Below are 15000 nucleotides of genomic sequence, written 5' to 3' on the forward strand. Positions count from 1 at the left end.
GCATGGCATGCTGCTGGCCAAGGCCGTGGCATGGCATGCTGCTGGCCAAGGCCGTGGCATGACATGCTTGCCAAGGCCAGGGCATGGCATGCTGCTGGCCAAGGCCGCGGCATGCCATGTTGCTGGCCAAGGCCGTGGCATGGCATGCTGCTGGCCAAGGCCGTGGCATGACATGCTGGCCAAGGCCGGGGCATGGCAAGCTGCTGGCCAAGGTCGTGGCATGGCACGCTGCTGGCCAAGGCCGGGGCATAGCACGCTGCTGGCCATGGCCGTGGCATGACAAGCTTGCCAAGGCCGGGGCATGGCGTGCTGCTGGCCAAGGCTTTGGCATGCCATGTTGCTGGCCAAGGCTGTGGCATGGCATGCTGCTGGCCAAGGCTGTGGCATGGCATGCTGCTGGCCAAGGCCGTGGCATGACATGCTGGCCAAGGCCGGGGCATGGCATGCTGCTGGCCAAGGCCGTGGCATGGCATGCTGCTGGCCAAGGCCGTGGCATGACATGCTTGCCAAGGCCAGGGCATGGCATGCTGCTGGCCAAGGCTTTGGCATGCCATGTTGCTGGCCAAGGCTGTGGCATGGCATGCTGCCCTAGGCCAACGTGCCACCGCCACCGCCGCGGGCCGCCACTCGACGCATCCCGTGCTTGGCTATGTAGTTTCGATGCCACAAGCCAATGCCACAAGCCAAGCGATGGCATGTGCCAAGCGCCCGCCTAGGCATAGGCGTGGCCTGTGGCCTGGCCATGCTGGCCAGCCTTAAGGGAGGTGCCCCCCCCTTATAATAGCCTGTTAAGCCCTTTTCAATCTGGCAGGAGGAAACATCAAGCATGTTCGAGGAGTCATAATGGGGTTTTTTTAAAAAGTAATGGTTTTTTGCCAAAACTTTCAACATGAAAGTTGTATGAAATAATTTAATACACCATAAAAAAAATTATAAAAAAATATTTGGCCACCGGAATATTTTATTTTAATTTATTTCAATTTTAATACTTAAAAAATAATAAAAATTACTAAAAATACTCAAAAAATTCTAGAAAAATTCCAACAATTATAAGATGAGGCACTAGTAATTATAGTAATTTTTTTAATTATTTTTTTATTTTTAATTTATTTTATTATAATTTTTATGAGTAAATAAATAATTAAAAAGCCCGACGAACGTGCAAAAACTCTTAGAGAAACCCAGCAAGCATCGGATAGCTCGAATGCAAATAACAAACGCAACAGGCAACTTCCGAGGGACATACTTTTCCCAACAAGCTTCCACTGGGGAAAGCACTAGCAACGTGTTCGCAAGTCAAAGGCAACCAAACCGGCTATTACCCGAGGGACAAGCATTTCGCAGGGCAACATATACGTAAGTCAAAGCCAAACCAAATGGCAATTACACGAGGGACAGGATTGCTTGCCAAGGGCGTGGCATGCGATGTTCTAGCCCAAGGCCAAGGCACGCCACGCTGCGGGACAAGGCCGTGGCAAGACATGCGGCTGGCCTTGGCCTTGGCCTTGGCATGGCATGCCGCCGGCTTTGGCTGGGCTGCGTTGGCCTTGCCATGGAATGTTGCTGGCTTCGGATGGGCTGCCTTGGCCTTGGCCTTGGCCGTGGCATGGCATGCTGCTGGCCTTGGCCTTGGCCTTGGCATGGCATGCTGCTGGCTTTGGCTGGGCTGCCTTGGCCGTGGCATGGCATGCTGCTGGCTTTGGCTGGGCTGCCTTGGCCGTGGCATGGCATGCTGCTGGCCTAGGCCGTGGCATGGCATGCTGCTGGCCTTGGCCTTGGCATGGCATGCTGCTGGCTTTGGCTGGCCTGCCTTGGCCGTGGCATGGCATGCTGCTGGCCTAGGCCTTGGCATGGCATGCTGCTGGCTTTGGCTGGGCTGCCTTGGCCGTGGCATGGCATGCTGCTGGCCTTGGCCTTGGCATGGCATGCTGCTGGCTTTGGCTGGGCTGCCTTGGCCGTGGCATGGCATGCTGCTGGCCTTGGCCTTGGCATGGCATGCTGCTGGCTTTGGCTGGCCTGCCTTGGCCGTGGCATGGCATGCTGCTGGCCTAGGCCTTGGCATGGCATGCTGCTGGCTTTGGCTGGGCTGCCTTGGCCGTGGCATGGCATGCTGCTGGCTTTGGCTGGGCTGCCTTGGCCGTGGCATGGCATGCTGCTGGCCTTGGCCTTGGCATGGCATGCTGCTGGCTTTGGCTTGCCTGCCTTGGCCGTGGCATGGCATGCTGCTGGCCTAGGCCTTGGCATGGCATGCTGCTGGCTTTGGCTGGGCTGCCTTGGCCGTGGCATGGAATGCTGGTGGCCTAGGCCTTGGCATGGCTTGCTGCTGGCTTTGGCTGGCCTGCCTTGGCCGTGGCATGGCATGCTGCTGGCCTAGGCCTTGGCATGGCATGCTGCTGGCTTTGGTTGGGCTGCCTTGGCCGTGGCATGGCATGCTGCTGGCCTTGGCCTTGGCATGGCATGCTGCTGGCTTTGGCTGGCCTGCCTTGGCCGTGGCATGGCATGCTGCTGGCCTAGGCCTTGGCATGGCATGCTGCTGGCTTTGGCTGGGCTGCCTTGGCCGTGGCATGGCATGCTGCTGGCCTTGGCCTTGGCATGGCATGCTGCTGGCTTTGGCTGGGCTGCCTTGGCCGTGGCATGGCATGCTGCTGGCCTTGGCCTTGGCATGGCATGCTGCTGGCTTTGGCTTGCCTGCCTTGGCCGTGGCATGGCATGCTGCTGGCCTAGGCCTTGGCATGGCATGCTGCTGGCTTTGGCTGGGCTGCCTTGGCCGTGGCATGGCATGCTGCTGGCCTTGGCCTTGGCATGGCATGCTGCTGGCTTTGGCTGGCCTGCCTTGGCCGTGGCATGGCATGCTGCTGGCCTAGGCCTTGGCATGGCATGCTGCTGGCTTTGGTTGGGCTGCCTTGCCTTGGCCTTGGCATGGCATGCTGCTGGCCTTGGCCTTGGCATGGCATGCTGCTGGCTTTGGCTGGCCTGCCTTGGCCGTGGCATGGCATGCTGCTGGCCTAGGCCTTGGCATGGCATGCTGCTGGCTTTGGCTGGGCTGCCTTGGCCGTGGCATGGCATGCTGGTGGCCAAGGCCTTGGCATGGCTTGCTGCTGGCTTTGGCTGGCCTGCCTTGGCCGTGGCATGGCATGCTGCTGGCCTAGGCCTTGGCATGGCATGCTGCTGGCTTTGGTTGGGCTGCCTTGGCCGTGGCATGGCATGCTGCTGGCCTTGGCCTTGGCATGGCATGCTGCTGGCTTTGGCTGGCCTGCCTTGGCCGTGGCATGGCATGCTGCTGGCCTAGGCCTTGGCATGGCATGCTGCTGGCTTTGGCTGGGCTGCCTTGGCCGTGGCATGGCATGCTGCTGGCCTTGGCCTTGGCATGGCATGCTGCTGGCTTTGGCTGGGCTGCCTTGGCCGTGGCATGGCATGCTGCTGGCCTTGGCCTTGGCATGGCATGCTGCTGGCTTTGGCTTGCCTGCCTTGGCCGTGGCATGGCATGCTGCTGGCCTAGGCCTTGGCATGGCATGCTGCTGGCTTTGGCTGGGCTGCCTTGGCCGTGGCATGGCATGCTGCTGGCCTTGGCCTTGGCATGGCATGCTGCTGGCTTTGGCTGGCCTGCCTTGGCCGTGGCATGGCATGCTGCTGGCCTAGGCCTTGGCATGGCATGCTGCTGGCTTTGGTTGGGCTGCCTTGGCCGTGGCATGGCATGCTGCTGGCCTTGGCCTTGGCATGGCATGCTGCTGGCTTTGGCTGGCCTGCCTTGGCCGTGGCATGGCATGCTGCTGGCCTAGGCCTTGGCATGGCATGCTGCTGGCTTTGGCTGGGCTGCCTTGGCCGTGGCATGGCATGCTGGTGGCCTAGGCCTTGGCATGGCTTGCTGCTGGCTTTGGCTGGCCTGCCTTGGCCGTGGCATGGCATGCTGCTGGCCTAGGCCTTGGCATGGCATGCTGCTGGCTTTGGCTGGGCTGCCTTGGCCGTGGCATGGCATGCTGCTGGCCTTGGCCTTGGCATGGCATGCTGCTGGCTTTGGCTGGGCTGCCTTGGCCGTGGCATGGCATGCTGCTGGCCTTGGCCTTGGCATGGCATGCTGCTGGCTTTGGCTTGCCTGCCTTGGCCGTGGCATGGCATGCTGCTGGCCTAGGCCTTGGCATGGCATGCTGCTGGCTTTGGCTGGGCTGCCTTGGCCGTGGCATGGCATGCTGCTGGCCTTGGCCTTGGCATGGCATGCTGCTGGCTTTGGCTGGCCTGCCTTGGCCGTGGCATGGCATGCTGCTGGCCTAGGCCTTGGCATGGCATGCTGCTGGCTTTGGTTGGGCTGCCTTGGCCGTGGCATGGCATGCTGCTGGCCTTGGCCTTGGCATGGCATGCTGCTGGCTTTGGCTGGCCTGCCTTGGCCGTGGCATGGCATGCTGCTGGCCTAGGCCTTGGCATGGCATGCTGCTGGCTTTGGCTGGGCTGCCTTGGCCGTGGCATGGCATGCTGGTGGCCAAGGCCTTGGCATGGCTTGCTGCTGGCTTTGGCTGGCCTGCCTTGGCCGTGGCATGGCATGCTGCTGGCCTAGGCCTTGGCATGGCATGCTGCTGGCTTTGGTTGGGCTGCCTTGGCCGTGGCATGGCATGCTGCTGGCCTTGGCCTTGGCATGGCATGCTGCTGGCTTTGGCTGGCCTGCCTTGGCCGTGGCATGGCATGCTGCTGGCCTAGGCCTTGGCATGGCATGCTGCTGGCTTTGGCTGGGCTGCCTTGGCCGTGGCATGGCATGCTGCTGGCCTTGGCCTTGGCATGGCATGCTGCTGGCTTTGGCTGGGCTGCCTTGGCCGTGGCATGGCATGCTGCTGGCCTTGGCCTTGGCATGGCATGCTGCTGGCTTTGGCTTGCCTGCCTTGGCCGTGGCATGGCATGCTGCTGGCCTAGGCCTTGGCATGGCATGCTGCTGGCTTTGGCTGGGCTGCCTTGGCCGTGGCATGGCATGCTGCTGGCCTTGGCCTTGGCATGGCATGCTGCTGGCTTTGGCTGGCCTGCCTTGGCCGTGGCATGGCATGCTGCTGGCCTAGGCCTTGGCATGGCATGCTGCTGGCTTTGGCTGGGCTGCCTTGGCCGTGGCATGGCATGCTGCTGGCCTTGGCCTTGGCATGGCATGCTGCTGGCTTTGGCTGGGCTGCCTTGGCCGTGGCATGGCATGCTGCTGGCCTTGGCCTTGGCATGGCATGCTGCTGGCTTTGGCTGGCCTGCCTTGGCCGTGGCATGGCATGCTGCTGGCCTAGGCCTTGGCATGGCATGCTGCTGGCTTTGGCTGGGCTGCCTTGGCCGTGGCATGGCATGCTGCTGGCTTTGGCTGGGCTGCCTTGGCCGTGGCATGGCATGCTGCTGGCCTTGGCCTTGGCATGGCATGCTGCTGGCTTTGGCTTGCCTGCCTTGGCCGTGGCATGGCATGCTGCTGGCCTAGGCCTTGGCATGGCATGCTGCTGGCTTTGGCTGGGCTGCCTTGGCCGTGGCATGGAATGCTGGTGGCCTAGGCCTTGGCATGGCTTGCTGCTGGCTTTGGCTGGCCTGCCTTGGCCGTGGCATGGCATGCTGCTGGCCTAGGCCTTGGCATGGCATGCTGCTGGCTTTGGTTGGGCTGCCTTGGCCGTGGCATGGCATGCTGCTGGCCTTGGCCTTGGCATGGCATGCTGCTGGCTTTGGCTGGCCTGCCTTGGCCGTGGCATGGCATGCTGCTGGCCTAGGCCTTGGCATGGCATGCTGCTGGCTTTGGCTGGGCTGCCTTGGCCGTGGCATGGCATGCTGCTGGCCTTGGCCTTGGCATGGCATGCTGCTGGCTTTGGCTGGGCTGCCTTGGCCGTGGCATGGCATGCTGCTGGCCTTGGCCTTGGCATGGCATGCTGCTGGCTTTGGCTTGCCTGCCTTGGCCGTGGCATGGCATGCTGCTGGCCTAGGCCTTGGCATGGCATGCTGCTGGCTTTGGCTGGGCTGCCTTGGCCGTGGCATGGCATGCTGCTGGCCTTGGCCTTGGCATGGCATGCTGCTGGCTTTGGCTGGCCTGCCTTGGCCGTGGCATGGCATGCTGCTGGCCTAGGCCTTGGCATGGCATGCTGCTGGCTTTGGTTGGGCTGCCTTGCCTTGGCCTTGGCATGGCATGCTGCTGGCCTTGGCCTTGGCATGGCATGCTGCTGGCTTTGGCTGGCCTGCCTTGGCCGTGGCATGGCATGCTGCTGGCCTAGGCCTTGGCATGGCATGCTGCTGGCTTTGGCTGGGCTGCCTTGGCCGTGGCATGGCATGCTGGTGGCCAAGGCCTTGGCATGGCTTGCTGCTGGCTTTGGCTGGCCTGCCTTGGCCGTGGCATGGCATGCTGCTGGCCTAGGCCTTGGCATGGCATGCTGCTGGCTTTGGTTGGGCTGCCTTGGCCGTGGCATGGCATGCTGCTGGCCTTGGCCTTGGCATGGCATGCTGCTGGCTTTGGCTGGCCTGCCTTGGCCGTGGCATGGCATGCTGCTGGCCTAGGCCTTGGCATGGCATGCTGCTGGCTTTGGCTGGGCTGCCTTGGCCGTGGCATGGCATGCTGCTGGCCTTGGCCTTGGCATGGCATGCTGCTGGCTTTGGCTGGGCTGCCTTGGCCGTGGCATGGCATGCTGCTGGCCTTGGCCTTGGCATGGCATGCTGCTGGCTTTGGCTTGCCTGCCTTGGCCGTGGCATGGCATGCTGCTGGCCTAGGCCTTGGCATGGCATGCTGCTGGCTTTGGCTGGGCTGCCTTGGCCGTGGCATGGCATGCTGCTGGCCTTGGCCTTGGCATGGCATGCTGCTGGCTTTGGCTGGCCTGCCTTGGCCGTGGCATGGCATGCTGCTGGCCTATGCCTTGGCATGGCATGCTGCTGGCTTTGGTTGGGCTGCCTTGGCCGTGGCATGGCATGCTGCTGGCCTTGGCCTTGGCATGGCATGCTGCTGGCTTTGGCTGGGCTGCCTTGGCCGTGGCATGGCATGCTGCTGGCCTTGGCCTTGGCATGGCATGCTGCTGGCTTTGGCTTGCCTGCCTTGGCCGTGGCATGGCATGCTGCTGGCCTAGGCCTTGGCATGGCATGCTGCTGGCTTTGGCTGGGCTGCCTTGGCCGTGGCATGGCATGCTGCTGGCCTTGGCCTTGGCATGGCTTGCTGCTGGCTTTGGCTGGCCTGCCTTGGCCGTGGCATGGCATGCTGCTGGCCTAGGCCTTGGCATGGCATGCTGCTGGCTTTGGCTGGGCTGCCTTGGCCGTGGCATGGCATGCTGCTGGCCTTGGCCTTGGCATGGCATGCTGCTGGCTTTGGCTGGCCTGCCTTGGCCGTGGCATGGCATGCTGCTGGCCTTGGCATGGCATGCTGCTGGCTTTGGCTGGGCTGCCTTCGCCGTGGCATGCCATGCTGCTGGCCTTGGCCTTGGGGCTGGGCTGCCTTGGCTGCGGTTCTTATCACTAGACGTGCGTTGCGTGCGAAGGCGTGCAAAGGCGTGCGCGACCATGCGCGCAACACGCGCACCGTGGTCAAAAGACCACGCGCGCGGTATTCGCACAGGCCACGCTGCCCACGCCGCGGGCATGCCAGGCCGCCCAGGCCGTGCGCATGCCATGCCGTGCTGCCCAGGCCGGCTGCATGCCAGGCCGCCCAGGCCGTGCGCATGCCATGCCGTGCTGCCCACGCCGCGGGCATGCCAGGCCGGCTGCATGCCAGGCCGACCAGGCCGTGCGCATGCCATGCCGTGCTGCCCACGCCGCGGGCATGCCAGGCCGGCTGCATGCCAGGCCGCCCAGGCCGTGCGCATGCCATGCCGTGCTGCCCATGCCGCGCGCATGCCAGGCCGCCCACGCCCGCGCGCATGCCACGCCATGCTGCCCAAGGCCGCGCCCAGGCCGCCCAAGGCCGCGCCCAGGCCGCCCAAGGCCGCGCCCAGGCCGCGCAAGGCCGCGCCCAGGCCGCGCAAGGCCGCGCCCAGGCCGCCCAAGGCCGCGCCCAGGCCGCGCAAGGCCGCCCAAGGCCGCCCAAGGCCGCGGTCCAGGCCGCCCAAGGCCGCGGCCGAGCCGCCCCAGGCCGCAGCCCAGGCCGCGGTCGAGCCGCAGTGCATGTAACCCAAGGCCGCAGCCCAGGCCGCGCCCAACATGGGGCGTACCTGCCACTGCCTTGCCCTGGGCAAGGGAGGTGCCCCCCCCTTATAATAGCCTGTTAAGCCCTTTTCAATCTGGCAGGAGGAAACATCAAGCATGTTCGAGGAGTCATAATGGGGTTTTTTTAAAAAGTAATCGTTTTTTGCCAAAACTTTCAACATGAAAGTTGTAGGAAATAATTTAATACACCATAAAAAAAATTAAAAAAAATATTTTTTTACAGAAAATATTTTATTTTAATTTATTTCGATATTAATACTTAAAAAATAATAAAAATTAATAAAAATAGTCAAAAAATTATGGAAAAATTCCCATAATTAAAGGATGATTCACTAGTAATTATAGAAATTATTAAATTATTTTTTTCATTTTTTTTATTTTATTTTGATTTTTTTATGCCAAATAAGGGCTTTAAAAATTCGAAAAGCTCTAGAAAAATTGCAAAAAAATAGGGAATGACATTTAAAATTGATTGTAGTGCATTTTTAATTGTGTTGCACGGTTTGGGTAAGATTATAAAAGAATCATGTTCAAAAAGATCGATCGAGGCGGTGGCACGCCATGGCCTTGGCCTTGGCCTTGGCCTTTGCCCGCGGCCATGGCCTTTGCCTTGGCCTTGGCCATGCCTTGCACAGGGACTTGGCCTTGCCCACTGCCTTGGCCTTGGCTTTGGCCTTGGCCTTGGCATGGCATGGCATGCTCGCCGAGGCCGTGGCATGCCTTGCTGCTAGCCAAGGCCGTGGCGTGGCATGCTCGCCCAGCCCGTGGCATGCCCAGCCCGTGGCACGCCATGTTGGCCCAAGGCATTGGCATGGCATGCCGGCCAAGGCATGCTGGCCAACGCTGCGGCACGGCGTGCTGGACAAGGCGGTGCCATGGCATGGCATGCTGACCAAGACAGTGCCATGGCATGCTGGCCGAGGCCGTGGCATGGCATGCTGGCCGAGGCCGTGGCTTGCCATGCCGCCACGGCCGTGGCATGCTGGGCAACGGACCGGCATGGCATGCTGGCCGTGGCGGTGGCACGACATGCTGGCCAAGGCAGTGGCATGGCATGTAGGCCAAGGCTAAGGCATGGCACGCTGGCCAAGGCAGTCGCAAGGCATGCAGGCCGAGGCCGCGGCACGGCCCGCTGGGCAACGCGGTGGCATGGCATGCTGGGCAACGCCGTGGCAAGGCATGCGGGCCGAGGCCTTGGCATGGCATGCTGGCCGAGGCCGTGGCATGGCATGCGGGCCGAGGCCGTGGCATGGCATGGCATGGCATGCGGGCCGAGGCCGTGGCATGGCATGCGGGCCGAGGCCGTGGCGTGGCATGGCATGGCATGTTGGGCAACGCCGTGGCAAGACATGCGGGCCGAGGCCGTGGCATGGCATGTTGGGCAACGCCCTGGCAAGCCATGCGGGCCGAGGCCGTGGCGTGGCATGTTGGCCAAGGCTAAGGCATGGCACGCCGGGCAACGCGGTGCATTGGCATGCTGGGCAGCGCGGTGGCAAGGCATGGGGGCCGAGGCCGTGGCATGGCATGTTGGGCAACGCCGTGGCAAGACATGCGGGCCGAGGCCGTGGCATGGCATGCGGGCCGAGGCCGTCCGTGGCATGGCATGCGGGCCGAGGCCGTGGCACGACATGTTGGCCAAGGCTAAGGCATGGCACGCCGGGCAACGCGGTGGCATGGCATGCTGGGCAACGCGGTGGCAAGGCATGCGGGCCGAGGCCGTGGCATGGCATGTTGGGCAACGCCGTAGAAGGGCATGCGGGCCGAGGCCGTGGCATGGCATGCGGGCCGAGGCCGTGGCATGGCATGTTGGGCGACGCCGTAGCAAGGCATGCGGGCCGAGGCCGTGGCATGTCATGCGGGCCGAGGCCGTGGCATGGCATGCGGGCCGAGGCCGTGGCATGGCATGTTGGCCGAGGCCGTGGCAAGGCATGCGGGCCGAGGCCGTGGCATGGCATGTTTGGCAACGCCGTGGCAAGACATGCGGGCCGTGGCATGGCATGGCATGCGGGCCGAGGCCGTGGCACGACATGTTGGCCAAGGCTAAGGCATGGCACGCCGGGCAACGCGGTGGCATGGCATGTTGGGCGACGCCGTAGCAAGGCATGCGGGCCGAGGCCGTGGCATGTCATGCGGGCCGAGGCCATGGCATGGCATGCGGGCCGAGGCCGTGGCATGGCATGTTGGGCGACGCCGTAGCAAGGCATGCGGTCCGAGGCCGTGGCATGTCATGCGGGCCGAGGCCATGGCATGGCATGCGGGCCGAGGCCGTGGCATGGCATGTTGGGCGACGCCGTAGCAAGGCATGCGGGCCGAGGCCGTGGCATGTCATGCGAGCCGAGGCCGTGGCATGGCATGCGGGCCGAGGCCGTGGCATGGCAAGTTGGGCGACGTCGTGGCAAGGCATGCGGGCCGAGGCCGTGGCATGTCACGCGGGCCGAGGCCGTGGCATGGCATGCGGGCAGAGGCCGTGGCATGGCATGTTGGGCGACGCCGTCGCAAGGCATGCGGGCCGAGGCCGTGGCATGGCATGCGGGCCGAGGCCGTGGCATGGCATGTTGGGCGACGCCGTAGCAAGGCATGCGGGCCGAGGCCGTGGCATGTCATGGCATGTTGGGCGACGCCGTAGCAAGGCATGCGGGCCGAGGCCGTGGCATGGCATGTTTGGCAACGCCGTGGCAAGACATGAGGGCCGTGGCATGGCATGGCATGCGGGCCGAGGCCGTGGCATGACATATTGGCCAAGGCTAAGGCATGGCACGCCGGGCAACGCGGTGGCATCGCATGCGGGCCGGGGCCGTGGCATGGCATGTTGGCCAACGTCGTAGCAAGGCATGCGGGCCGAGGCCGAGGCCGTGGCACGGCATGCGGGCCGAGGCTGTGGCATGGCATGTTGGGCGACGCCGTAGCAAGGCATGCGGTCCGAGGCCGTGGCATGTCATGCGGGCCGAGGCCGTGGCATGGCATGCGGGCCGAGGCCGTGGCATGGCATGTTGGGCGACGCCGTAGCAAGGCATGCGGGCCGAGGCCGTGCCGTGGCATGCGGGCCGAGGCCGTGGCATGGCATGCGGGCCGAGGCCGTGGCATGGCATGTTGGGCGACGCCGTAGCAAGGCATGCGGTCCGAGGCCGTGGCATGTCATGCGGGCCGAGGCCGTGGCATGGCATGCGGGCCGAGGCCGTGGCATGGCATGCGGGCCGAGGCCGTGGCATGGCATGTTGGGCGACGCCGTAGCATGGCATGCGGGCCGAGGCCGTGGCATGTCATGCGCGCCGAGGCCGTGGCATGGCATGCGGCCCGAGGCCGTGGCATGGCAAGTTGGGCGACGTCGTGGCAAGGCATGCGGGCCGAGGCCGTGGCAAGGCATGTTGGGCGACGCCGTAGCAAGGCATGCGGGCCGAGGCCGTGGCATGTCATGCGGGCCGAGGCCGTGGCATGGCATGCGGGCCGAGGCCGTGGCATGGCATGTTGGGCGACGCCGTAGCAAGGCATGCGGTCCGAGGCCGTGGCATGTCATTCGGCCGAGGCCGTGGCATGGCATGCGGGCCGAGGCCGTGGCATGGCATGTTGGGCGACGCCGTAGCAAGGCATGCGGCCCGAGGCCGTGCCGTGGCGTGCGGGCCGAGGCCGTGGCATGGCATGTTGGGCGACGCCGTAGCAAGGCATGCGGTCCGAGGCCGTGGCATGTCATGCGGGCCGAGGCCGTGGCATGGCATGCGGGCCGAGGCCGTGGCATGGCATGCGGGCCGAGGCCGTGGCAAGGCATGTTGGGCGACGCCGTAGCAAGGCATGCGGGCCGAGGCCGTGGCATGTCATGCGGGCCGAGGCCGTGGCATGGCATGCGGGCCGAGGCCGTGGCATGGCTTGTTGGGCGACGCCGTAGCAAGGCATGCGGTCCGAGGCCGTGGCATGTCATTCGGCCGAGGCCGTGGCATGGCATGCGGGCCGAGGCCGTGGCATGGCATGTTGGGCGACGCCGTAGCAAGGCATGCGGCCCGAGGCCGTGCCGTGGCGTGCGGGCCGAGGCCGTGGCATGGCATGTTGGGCGACGCCGTAGCAAGGCATGCGGTCCGAGGCCGTGGCATGTCATGCGGGCCGAGGCCGTGGCATGGCATGCGGGCCGAGGCCGTGGCATGGCATGTTGGGCGACGCCGTAGCAAGGCATGCGGGCCGAGGCCGTGCCGTGGCATGCGGGCCGAGGCCGTGGCATGGCATGTTGGGCGACGCCGTAGCAAGGCATGCGGTCCGAGGCCGTGGCATGTCATGCGGGCCGAGGCCGTGGCATGGCATGCGGGCCGAGGCCGTGGCATGGCATGTTGGGCGACGCCGTAGCAAGGCATGCGGGCCGAGGCCGTGGCATGTCATGCGGGCCGAGGCCGTGGCATGGCATGCGGGCCGAGGCCGTGGCATGGCAAGTTGGGCGGCGTCGTGGCAAGGCATGCTGGCCGAGGCCGTGGCATGTCATGCGGGCCGAGGCCGTGGCATGGCATGCGGGCCGAGGCCGTGGCAAGGCATGTTGGGCGACGCCGTAGCAAGGCATGCGGGCCGAGGCCGTGGCATGTCATGCGGGCCGAGGCCGTGGCACGTCATGCGGGCCGAGGCCGTGGCATGGCATGTTTGGCCACGCCGTGGCAAGACATGCGGGCCGTGGCATGGCATGGCATGCGGGCCGAGGCCGTGGCTCGACATGTTGGCCAAGGCTAAGGCATGGCACGCCGGGCAACGCGGTGGCATGGCATGCTGGGCAACGCGGTGGCAAGGCATGCGGGCCGAGGCCGTGGCATGGCATGTTGGGCAACGCCGCAGCAAGGCATGCGGGCCGAGGCCGGGGCATGGCATGCGGGCCGAGGCCGTGGCATGGCATGCGGGCCGAGGCCGTGGCATGGCATGTTGGGCGACGCCGTAGCAAGGCATGCGGTCCGAGGCCGTGGCATGTCATGCGGGCCGAGGCCGTGGCATGGCATGCGGGCCGAGGCCGTGGCATGGCATGTTGGGCGACGCCGTAGCAAGGCATGCGGGCCGAGGCCGTGCCGTGGCATGCGGGCCGAGGCCGTGGCATGGCATGTTGGGCGACGCCGTAGCAAGGCATGCGGTCCGAGGCCGTGGCATGTCATGCGGGCCGAGGCCGTGGCATGGCATGCGGGCCGAGGCCGTGGCATGGCATGTTGGGCGACGCCGTAGCAAGGCATGCGGGCCGAGGCCGTGCCGTGGCATGCGGGCCGAGGCCGTGGCATGGCATGTTGGGCGACGCCGTAGCAAGGCATGCGGTCCGAGGCCGTGGCATGTCATGCGGGCCGAGGCCGTGGCATGGCATGCGGGCCGAGGCCGTGGCATGGCATGTTGGGCGACGCCGTAGCAAGGCATGCGGGCCGAGGCCGTGGCATGTCATGCGGGCCGAGGCCGTGGCATGGCATGCGGGCCGAGACCGTGGCATGGCAAGTTGGGCGGCGTCGTGGCAAGGCATGCGGGCCGAGGCCGTGGCATGTCATGCGGGCCGAGGCCGTGGCATGGCATGCGGGCCGAGGCCGTGGCACGTCATGCGGGCCGAGGCCGTGGCATGGCATGTTTGGCAACGCCGTGGCAAGACATGCGGGCTGTGGCATGGCATGGCATGCGGGCCGAGGCCGTGGCTCGACATGTTGGCCAAGGCTAAGGCATGGCACGCCGGGCAACGCGGTGGCATGGCATGCTGGGCAACGCGGTGGCAAGGCATGCGGGCCGAGGCCGTGGCATGGCATGTTGGGCAACGCCGCAGCAAGGCATGCGGGCCGAGGCCGTGGCATGGCATGCGGGCCGAGGCCGTGGCATGGCATGCGGGCCGTGGCCGTGGCATGGCATGTTGGGCGACGCCGTCGCAAGGCATGCGGGCCGAGGCCGTGGCATGGCATGTTTGGCAACGCCGTGGCAAGACATGCGGGCCGTGGCATGGCATGGCATGCGGGCCGAGGCCGTGGCACGGCATGCGGGCCGAGGCCGTGGCATGGCATGTTGGGCGACGCCGTAGCAAGGCATGCGGGCCGAGGCCGTGGCATGGCATCTTGGGCAACGCCGTGGCAAGGCATGCGGGCCGAGGCCGTGGCATGGCATGATGGCCGAGGCCGTGGCATGTCATGCGGGCCGAGGCCGTGGCATGGCATGTGGGCCGAGGCCGTGGCATGGCATGTTGGGCGACGCCGTAGCAAGGCATGCGGTCCGAGGCCGTGGCATGTCATGCGGGCCGAGGCCGTGGCATGGCTTGTTGGGCGACGCCGTAGCAAGGCATGCGGGCCGAGGCCGTGGCATGTCATGCTGGCCAAGGCCAAGGCATGGCATGGCATGGCATGCGGGCCGAGGCCGTGGCATGGCATGTTGGGCAACGCCGTGGCAAGGCATGCGGGCCGAGGCCGTGGCATGGCATGATGGCCGAGGCCGTGGCATGCCATGCTGGCCAAGGCTAAGGCATGGCATGCCGGGCAACGCGGTGGCATGGCATGCTGGGCAACGCCGTGGCAAGGCATGCGGGCCGAGGCCGTGGCATGGCATGTTGGGCAACGCCTTGGCAAGACATGCGGGCCGAGGCCGTGGCATGGCATGCTAGCCGAGGCCGTGGCATGGCATGTTGGGCGACGCCGTGGCAAGGCATGCGGGCCGAGGCCGTGGCATGGCATGCGGGCCGAGGCCGTGGCACTGCATGTTGGGCGACGCCGTAGCAAGGCATGCGGGCCGAGGCCGAGGCCGTGGCATGGCATGTTGACCGAGGCCAAGGCATGGCATGCCGGGCAACGCGGTGGCATGGCATGCGCGGCCGAGGCCGTGGCAAGGCATGCGGGCCGAGGCCGTGGCATGGCATGTTGGGCGACGCCGTGGCAAGGCATGCGGGCCGAGGCCGTGGCATGGCATGCGGGCCGA

This window comes from Camellia sinensis, unplaced genomic scaffold (genome assembly GCF_055761805.1).
Source record: "Camellia sinensis isolate YWXY unplaced genomic scaffold, ASM5576180v1 Unanchor4, whole genome shotgun sequence".
NCBI classification, from domain to species: Eukaryota; Viridiplantae; Streptophyta; class Magnoliopsida; order Ericales; family Theaceae; genus Camellia; species Camellia sinensis.